The 10,082-nt window shown below is 37.5% G+C and overlaps 1 pseudogene; it reads left to right on the top strand.

Moving 5' to 3' along the window:
• The first annotated feature begins 1,854 nt into the window (after positions 1-1,854).
• On the top strand, positions 1,855-2,546 carry LOC116089509 (annotated as a pseudogene).
• Positions 2,547-10,082: the final 7,536 nt, after the last annotated feature.

The raw sequence follows: 10,082 nt of genomic DNA on the forward strand, positions 1-10,082 counted from the left end.
TGATTGTTCTGGCAGCATGTGTATAGTAGAGGTTTACAAATTCGATCATCAATAGGAGGAGAGGACCTCAGCCCTGTGAAGGTTCTGTGCCCAGTGTAGGGGAATGCCAAGGCCAATAACTGGGAGAGGGTGGGGTTGCAGGTATGGGGAGGGGGGGAGGCAACAGGGTTTTGTTCTTGTTTTTGTTTGTTTGTTTGTTTGTTTTTTGGAGGGAAACTGGGAAATCATAAAGACAATAAACATATTGATCGAGAAAAAAAAGAATTTATGAAATTCTTAGGGAAATGGATGGATATGAATAATATCATCCTGAGTGAGGTAACATAATCACAAAAGAACACACATGGTATGCACTCACTGATAAGAGCCTGCTTTCTATGTTTCAATTCCTGAGCTCGAGTCCACATGACTCATCTCAGCACTACCCAGCTACTCACTTTAAAAAAAAAAAAAAAAAAGACAAGAAATAAAATAAAACTCTAACTCTCAGGCAAATAATCTTAAATTTCTTGTGGATTCTTGCCCAACATGATGGTTTACCACTTGGTCTTCTACAGAAGATCTCACCTATTAGGGGACTCCCCAATAGAGGCACCCCAGTTAAAGATACAGCTGTGTACCAGAGCATAGCTGCCTAGAGGCTCAAGTCCTTGATGAGAATTCTTTTACACAGACTGCAGTGCCCTGGCTCTGCACAATGTCTGGTTTAGAGAAGACAGCTATTCTATATAAGTTATCCCTCAAGAGGACTATGTGATTGCCATGGATGGATCTAAAGATCTCATGTACTATTTTGGACAGAAGCTGGGCCTCTCAGAGGTGGTCTTTGAATATATTCCTTGTTCATCCCCACATTTACATTTGTATTTTAAAAGAAATTCATTGTCTGGGAGAAAGAGAAGGAAGGGGAGAGGAATATATACATATGTGTGTGTATATATATATACATATATATATATATATACATATCTTCTAAATATTTTCACAAAGGAGTAAACTATCAAAAGTATATAATCCTTTGTTTTCTTTTTGTATTTTCACTTATGTGTATTATCTGTGAAAACATATCTCAGATATGTGTGGATACCTTCTGAGGCCAGAGAAGGAGTATGGTAGTCAAGAACTATAGTTATGAGAAGTTATGAGTCATTTAACATGGGTGCAGAGAACCAAACTCATGTCCTCAGCAAGAGCTGTAAATGCTCTTAATGACTGAGCCATCTCTTCAACTCTTTGAATCAATACTTTGCTGACTATATAAACCTAATTAGAAAGTGTGTCCCATTCTTTAGAAAGGAAGGTTTATATTCTTTGATGTGTTCTTTCTTGTAAGTTTGGAAATTTTTATTCATTAAAACCATTTGAGCCTAAATGCTCTATTTGTGCTCATAAAAGTAAATAATGGAGTCAGTTTAGTTAATGAATACCATCCTTGTTCAGATATTTCTCTTTCATCTTGACAGCCTTGAAAAATGATATTTTGAAGAATTTTCTTTTCATCCAAACTTGTTTGGATGCAATTTGTTAGGCCCTGAATTTTGTTTGTTTGGTTTGTTTGGTTTGGTGAGTAGATTGGTTAGTTGGTTGATTTTTTATTGTTTGTTTTTTGGTGTTTTAAGCTACTATGAGTGATTGTCTTTCTCCTGGTTTCTTTCTATGTAAACTCATTATTGACATATAGAAATGCTACTAATCTCTGTCTATTTGTACCCTACTATTTTGCTAAAAGTGTTTATAATGTCTTAGAGTTTACTGAAAAGAGTCATTGGAAATATTTCAAAAATTCCAAACAACTCATTGTGTAATAACAGATTGATAAATGATGATACCCTACCAGTAGGGTCTTATGGCACAATGTCTAACAAAAAGTTCTCTGCATCCCAGACATGAGTTCTTGGGTGTCTTACCTCAGAAGCAATCATTGTAGTAAAGTGAAAAACTTCCCCAAGGTTGACCTTTCCAAGTCAGTCAACCTCACAATCTTCTTGAACTATAAGGGTGACATGACCCATATTATGCCAAGTAGTTGATATACCAGGATACAACAAGAATAAATTTGTCATTGCTGTAACCATTATGGAGACATCACCCATGGTATCTGTGGGCATTAAGGGATATGTAGATACCTCAATAGGCTTCAGAACTTTTAAGATCATTTTTGCTAAGGATACCATTAATGTGCACAGAAGGTGCTTCTATAAGAATTGGCACAGATTCAAGAATTGTTCCTCCAAACACTGAAAGAAATGGCAGAATGACCTGTGTAGGAAACAACTGGAGAAAGACTTTAGCAGCATGAGTGAGGTCAGGTCATCCACACTCTTGTGTACATACAGATATGCCTGATTCCTCTTCACCAGAAGGACCACTTGATGGAAAGTCAGGAAAATGGAATCAATCCATCTGAGAACCAAGACTGGATTGGGGAAAAACTAGAGCAACAGGTCACAAAGAATCAGGTGGTTAGGCAGGATGAAATAACCTTTACCAACCAGGCAACTAAAGGCAAAGGCTGCTGTGGAATTGCCAGTGACTGGCACAGCTAGAAAATCTATCCAAAAACTCACTGAGGTACACTCAATGTTGCTTGTATTGGGGCCTGCACCCTACCTGTGTGGTATTCCCTGTGGCTCAAGCTAAGTAGAAAGGTTACAATCAGACCACCAAGAACAAAATGTATAAGATTTATCAGGGCTACTTTGTCAAGGATGGCAGTCTTATCAAAACAAAATGATTCCACAGATTGTTATCTATCTGATGAGAGCATCCACACACAAAATGGCTTTGTCAATTATGGTGAAGTGACCAAAGACTCTGCCATGCTGAAAGGCTTTGTGGTGGGAACCAAGAAGTGGGTGATCCTCTCTTCAGTTGTTGCTAGTGAAAACTAAATGGCAGGCTCTGGAAAAGACTGGGCAAAAGTTTATCAATAACCCATCCTAGTTTGTGCACAGATATTTCCAGACCATGGAGAACAAGAAAGCATGCATGGGACCATTCAAGAAAGACATAATTATCAAAAATTAAATTGACAGGGTCATTTGCTTTAGAGAAGCTTTTCAGTTTCATGAGATCCCATTTATCAATTGTTCATATTAGAACCTGAGCCATTGGTGTTCTGTTCAGGAAATTGTCTTCTGTACCAATGTATTCAAGGCTATTTCCCACTTTCCCTTCTATATCCAATTCTGTGTTGAGGGCCTTGATCCACTTGGACTTGAGTTCTGTGCAGGGTGATAAATATTCATCTATTTGCATTCTTCCACCATTTATTAAAGATTTTTTTTCCATTGTATGATTTTTGGCTTCCTTGTGAAAAATCGACTATCGATAGCTGTATGGGTTTATTTCTGGGTCTTCGGTTTGATTCCATTGATCAACCTATCTGTTTCTGTACCAATATTATGCAATTTTTATCACTACTGCTCTGTAGTACAGCTTGAGGTCAGGGATGATGATTCCTCCAGAAGTTCTTTTATTGTACAAAATTGTTTTAGCTATTCTGGGTTCTTTGTTTTTCCATATGAAATTGAGAATTGCTCTTTCTGTAAAAAAAAAAAAAAAAAAAAAAAAAAAAATTTGGAATTTTGATGGGGATGGTAGATTGCTTTTGGTTAAGATGGCTATTTTCATTATGTTAATCCTACCAATCTGGTTGTCTGTGATGTTGACTGTCCTGGCAGTCTCCAGGAGTAGTAAGCCTCTGAGACTGATTGTCCCACATAGCTACAGGTCTCCCAAAAGACAAACAGACCTGTGGGCTGGAGTGTGGGGTTCAAATCCTCAATTGTAGATGGAGATGTGGACCAGAAGGAAGATGGAGCTCCAATAGGGCAGGGTAGAGCTCACTGCTCTTGGACTTGCTGGGATACCAGCAGGTGCTGGGGTGGGAGGTTGGGGATGGCGGGTGGGGGGGGTTAGCACAGAGACCTCTCACCTTTGTGTCTGGGTTTGGAGCAGGGCTCACAAGAGACAGGCAGAACTGTGGAATAGAGTGCAGTGTGCAGATCCACAATTGCAGAGAAGCCCTATGAGTGTTAAATGTCTGTAAATTTCTGGATTGAGTTTTTCTCATATATCACGGTACCTATAGAGGTGGGCAAGTGGCTCTTAATATCTTATATTGAGTGTTAATTCAGTATTCAAATTCATCTGCCTTGTGTTTGAGCCCTGATACTGCTAGGTCTTCTCTTTGATCCATTCTAGTAATAAAGTTTTTTCTTTGACTTATTAAGATTTTTCATTTCCTGAATTTCAAGCGTGTGTGTGTGTGTGTGTGTGTGTGTGTGTGTGTATGTGTGTGTGTGTGTGTGTGTGTGTGTGTGTATGTGTTTAGTATCAGTTGTTGAAACTGAGACCTCACCTGTACTAGGCAAGCACTCTATTACTGAACTATATTTCCAGGCCCCAATTTTAGTCAGTATTTCTTTCTTTTTATAATTCTTTCATATCTGTATTGAACATCCTTACATCATCCAGCCCTTTATTTGTAGTCTCTTTGAATTCATTCAGGATTTTATTTTGACTTCTTTGAATTCATTGAGCATTCTTATAATCATTCTTTTTTAATTATCTGTTCAGGATCTAATCTAATTGTGCACTTTTGATCACTTAAGCACTTGCCACTTCTCCCTCTTCTGAGTAACTAGTGCTTCTCACCCCAGTCTACATCTCAGACCATAGTTCCAACATATAGAAGACTATAAGGCTCCTAATTCAGTGTTCTCTCTAGCTAGAAGTATTCTTCGGGATTCAGCACATCTTCATTTAAAGTATTAGTTGAGGCATGAAGGAAGGAACAGAAACTGAAGAGAAGGCATGGTTGAGACAGTCTATCATGTAGTAGTCCAGGCTGACCTCAAGCTCAGCCTTGAGCTCTTGACCCTCTTGTCTCCATCTTCCAAGTATTAAGCTTATAGTTGTTCACAACCATTCCTAACAATAATTATAATTTTATGTGTACACAAAGGGAAGATATCAGAGCCACAGAAGAGGACTAAGGAAAGAGCCAATATTGAAGTCATTAAGTCACATGACAGTCATAATATTCACAATCAGGAGAATAAAGTGTTAAGGATGGAAGTAGGGGGAAGGACTTGAGAATTACAAAAGAAAAAAATTAAGTTATTGACCAGATATAAGCAAATCAAGTGTTAGCCAGTCAATTCACAATGACAAATAACTTCTCCTAGAACAATTTTTAAGCATCAATACTGTGATTATAATATAGAAAGCATTGTTTCCTTATTAAGTTTTTCATTTTTAAAGTCCTAGAAATCCAATTTAAATAAGATATTTGGTTTCTGATCATAGATAGGATATAACTAGTGTAGAAAATATATGTAAATTAAGATGTATGACTCTCAAGTGACCTAAAGAAATGTCATTGGGTTTATTACATGAAATAGGTTTTTCTGATACACAGAGATATAATAACCTTTTCAGCAGAAAAAGAAATTTCTTTTCTGAATGTATTGCAGCATTACTCAGAGAATGCTAAAAAACTACCAGGGAAGAAATATCTTTACTGGCACCTGACACTTAAAATCCATTTTTAAAAAAATCTTTCACAATTAGTAATGATATGAAATGAGATTTCTGGGTTTTCTTGAGCAGACCAAAAGAATAGGTATGTATAAGCCCCACACAGATGCCAGGGATGGAATAGATATCATACTCACTGACAAATAAATGATTCTATGCTACACAATTTAACAAATTGCAAACTGACATGTTTTAAAGCAAGTCCTGGAAGCTGCAAACTCGAAATGCAGGAAGGAAGTGTCTGCTTCCTGCTGACACACTTGTTCCCTGGTTTCGACTCCAAGCCTTCCATATTTCCTCTGAGGCCACAGCTTACAAATCAGATGAGATTGGTCATCTTGCAACAAAATGGATTTTTTTAAATGTGATTTTGAAGAGATTGGAAAGTGTAATACACAGATTTTTCAGTCTTTGCTGCTGAGAAATGATTGCTTTATTGATGGCTCTATTGAGAATGGTGTGTTGCTCCAGGAATGCATAGGCCTGAAGCATTTCCAGGAGTCATATCATTAGATGCTTTATTCCTGAGCCTAAGTGGTCAGGAACCCATTATGTGCTTGACTTTTAAAAGATGGAAGACTGAATGACTGAAGGGCTCTAGACATTGCCTTTATTTTAAGTTAATCATGATATTTTTGACAGATTCACAAAGGAAAGCTTGAGTAATGAGTTCCTGTGAAATCTAATTGTTCCAATACAGGTGTATGGTTAGTTACAAGATAGTTGAGAGGAGCTTCACATTCTAAATCTCACTCTTACCAAAGAGAAAAGCTCAGCTAAACATATCACATTTCACAGTGGATCTGTGCCTGCATTCATAGAAATGTATTGTATTTCTGGCTTCACGTGCCCACAATATTCACAATAAGGAACGGTTTTAACAGTATCTGGTGAAATCTCTGCCTTTCCAGATAACCAAGCTCAGAGGGCACTACTTATCACTCTCCAAGATATTTCAGAAAATGTTGGCCCAGTCCACCTCCCCTCACCCCCTAGCTCGCATTTAATAATGAAAATTCATGCATACTGGCTGCTCTTACAGGCTCCTAAGGAGCTGGCTAAATCTGGAACCAGGTGGAAGATGGCCAGTTAATTGGATCTTTCTTTTTCTGAACACCAGGGGACAGCTGGTTAGCATTGTCTTTCTAATGAGCAACACTGAGATAGAAGCTGGGCACATTAGGTGAGCTCTTCGTCTGCTGTGTACAAACTTGGAAATCATCTTATCACTGTCAGAGGCTTCTATGTTGAAAAGAATACTTTCTATGCTAAAAATAATCTGATCTGATATTGGAAAAAGCTGATGGTATTTCTAAGTCCCCAAATTCAGACCTCACAGATCTAAATAGTCATTTCTTCTGCTTCATCATCCATTGGACAGGCATATCCATACGCCATCAGGGCATATGCTACTACTACATGCACACATTCTGCTGGGTAATCCCCAAGGAGAGGTACAATATGAGTTCACAGTAAGAGAGACAATATGAATTTAAGCTTGTGGCCTCATAGCAAGAGCCAAAGGTCAAAGCTATTTTTAATCAGAGTAGAGCACAACCACAGAGCTTTGTGAATCTATTCCTTAAGCAATGTGTCCATTAGCACCTTTCCCAACTGTCAGAATAAAGAGGAAGTTACTCAGAATAGTCCTATAACATTGTTAACTAATCAATTCACACAAAAAATTACAGTTTGTAATAGGACTATCTACACTCCAATAGGAGAGTCTCTGAGCTACCTAGCTAAAGCCTTGTCCTGAGCCCGTTGGACCCCAACTGCTGCAACCATTATAGCTGAGTCTGTTTTCATTTGTGCTTTCCAGAAATATCAATGTCTTTCTTTATTTCAGAAGGAAGAATTAAAATCTATCTAAATAGTGTTGAGATATAAAAGTTTTAATAAAATAAGTTCCGAACATGCTTCATTTTCCTTCAGGACAGTAGAAGCCATTCAGTTAGAAACATTGAAGAAACTAAACAGTTTTCTATCCATCAATTTTCATCATTTCTCTGGATCTCATTTTGGAAGTTTCCTTTTGGCTTTTTCCCTACTCTGCAATTAGAGATACAAACAGTTTTACAGGAGCATTTACAACAGCTACAGGAAGCATATAAGGCCACCCTGAGAGGAAGGGGCATTACTCAGCATTAAAATGGGTCATGCTGCAGCCCTTCCCTTATAAAAGACTCATCTAAATGATAATGAGCATGAAAAATTGATTATCTCCTAGGTTGAACTGGTCTTTGTGTTTTTCATGTGGTAGATCTAAACTTGCAAGACTAGGTCTCAAAATATAAGCATGTCAGCAGTTCAAACCATAAACTAGTAAAAGGCAAATTCACAAGACGTTGTCTATTATTTTAGTAAAGAAAGTAATCCCAAATAATAGTCATCTGTATCATAATGCCAACCGAAACAAGTCCATTGTGAATTTTTAGTCTTCTATTTAAGTTTCTATGCAGATTGCTTTCTTCACATTCTTTAGTTCAAAGCAGCAGATGAATTTATAGAGTTTGCATGCAGAGCAGACTTGAGTTACAATAATTCGATATTCTAGTTAATAAATACCATAATAAAATTGATGAGAAAAGTAGCTTTCTTCATTTTCTTGTTGATTTTTAATAACAGTTTTATGGCACTTTCACATATACGACCTTATATTTTGTTTATATTCTTACCTTTTCACTCACTCTTGTTCTCCCTCTTCTCTAACCCCTTTCTGTTCTCATGTTACACACACACACACACACACGCACGCATGCACACACGCACGCGCACAAGTCCAGACTCAACATGAGAGGAAACAGGCAAAATTTGTTTCTCTTTTTTTTTTTCTAACATGGTCTTTTTTTGTTTCCCAATCCCTTATATTATTTCCCTTCTCCCAAACAGTTGCCCTTCTGAAGCCGTACAGTTGGAACTATAAAAACACCAAAGAACTGTATGGTTTTCTGTCCATCAATTTTTATCACTTCTGCTGCTCAAAACATCATTTTGTTTTTACATGCTTCCTTTCAATTTTCTCTTTACTCTGCAATTTGAGATATTAAGTTTTACATGGAGCATGTATGACTGGTACAGAAAGCAAACAAGGCCACCCTGAGAGGAAGGGGTGTTACTCAGCATTAAAATTGTTATCATCAGGGCCTCTGAAGCCTCTGATGTCACATAGGTGGGCCTCACAGACCTGTTGCCAGGGCAATGGCCGCCATATTCCCAGAAACCATTGGGCTCACCTCCGACCTTTACCTGCTGGCAACTACGTCAGAACCCATATATATAGGGAACGCTCCTCCCTTACTCTCTCTCTCTCTCCCCCTCTTCTCTTTCTACCACCAATCCCTCTCTCCCTCTCAATGAAACCTCTTACATGAGGAACTGTTTGGGCCTAGTGTGTGGTATGTCTTGACGAGAGCCACCGTTCTAACACATCAAAAATAAGTCATGCTGCAGCCCTTCCCTTACAGGGGGAGGCAGGGGCAGACATATGACAGAGGCAATATTTGTCCTTCTGAGCCTGGTTTATTTTATTTAACTCAGTGATCTCAAGCTGTACCATGAGAAAAGTAGTCCTTGTTTGAGAGAGTATGTTGTGGCTTTCTGAGTCTTCTCTGGTTTGTTTTAGGTTTGTTTCTAATCTTCTATCCTCAATTTCTTATGTTCACTTTTTTCAAAAAAAAAAAAAAATGGTCTATCTGGGATCAAGATTTAACTCAACAGGTAAAAGTACCTGATGCTCTTGCACAGGTCTTGAGTTTGGATCTAAGCACCCACATAGCAGCTTACAACAGTTTATAACTTCAGTTCCAGAAAAATCCAGTGCCCAATTCTGGCCTCCAAAGGCACCTACACACACATGACAACAAACATTCTCACCTACTCTTTTCTTTTAAAAGTATTCCCTTCAAGATCCTCTCTAAGACATGTCTGAAACTATGGCTGGAGCCCTAATTACTCTCCAGAGCTACAGACCCATGGACCACAGGACAGCTCCACTTATTTTGAACACTATGAAAACCCATTTCTTATAACAGTGACCACTTGTTTATATCACCCTATCCCTAACCCTAACCCTAACCCTGGTTTTTACTATCATTTTTTTCTGCCTACCTCCAAAGGCATCCTGAATTGTAAGATCTTTAAGATTAACAATGTTTTATAACTTCTATATCTATAAATACTTATTTAATAATATAACAATATTGAATGAATGAATATACCACATAATACTATATTCAGACTACTATTATAGTGCTAGTATATTGAACTTCAGAACTTAAAAATTCACATTGAAAGTTACAACGAGGACCATTATTTTATTCAACTAGTAAACATGAATAATAATTTTTAAATTTTATATTGGTGTTGCTATGAAAAAAGTCACATATGAACCTAAGCTGAATATTTGATCTTTATTTTATCTTAGTTTTAGTTAAATTGACTAAATTTTATTGCTGTTTTGTGTAAAGACATTATGTAGTTGTACTTTCCAAACATCTTTGTTTTTAGAAACAATATGCTGCATTATTTAAGAGTAA

The sequence above is a fragment of the Mastomys coucha genome, unplaced genomic scaffold (assembly GCF_008632895.1).
Source record: "Mastomys coucha isolate ucsf_1 unplaced genomic scaffold, UCSF_Mcou_1 pScaffold14, whole genome shotgun sequence".
Lineage (NCBI taxonomy): Eukaryota > Metazoa > Chordata > Mammalia > Rodentia > Muridae > Mastomys > Mastomys coucha.